Raw genomic sequence first — 505 nt, forward strand, 5'->3', positions numbered from 1 at the left:
ATATAGTATGAGAAATGTTTGAGTTCTTATTGAAATTTCAGACTGTTGGTTGCAGACTCAGGAGACACGTGAGAGTACTGGAATAGGAGACTTTAATTTAAAAGCTTTTTAATTTGCTCTACATTTGATTGCATTGCTGTCTAGAAGAAGCAATGGAGATGCTAATAGGATCTCGTTGGGGATTTTCTTTCTACTGGAAAGTATTTCTTGCCGAATATGCTGTAGAAAGTGTCATGTGTATTTTATGATCACATGGGCCAGTGGACCTGCGCTACAGGCAAATGGACCGAAAGTCATTCTGACAAGCCATGACCCTTAAATAGTCACATCTCTGTGAGTTGTTTAAGGGCAATTATTGGTGGAGAAACGCTAGTCCAAATAGTTGGCAATTTTTTTTTTTACAGCACTGCTGACACAAGCCTTCCTCCTCATTACCTTTTGGCCAATCAACATTTTGTCTGGCTGTCAAAAATCCCATCAGGCACTGGACAAGGCACTGGTGGAC

This window comes from Carassius gibelio, chromosome A23 (assembly GCF_023724105.1).
Source record: "Carassius gibelio isolate Cgi1373 ecotype wild population from Czech Republic chromosome A23, carGib1.2-hapl.c, whole genome shotgun sequence".
Classification (NCBI taxonomy): domain Eukaryota; kingdom Metazoa; phylum Chordata; class Actinopteri; order Cypriniformes; family Cyprinidae; genus Carassius; species Carassius gibelio.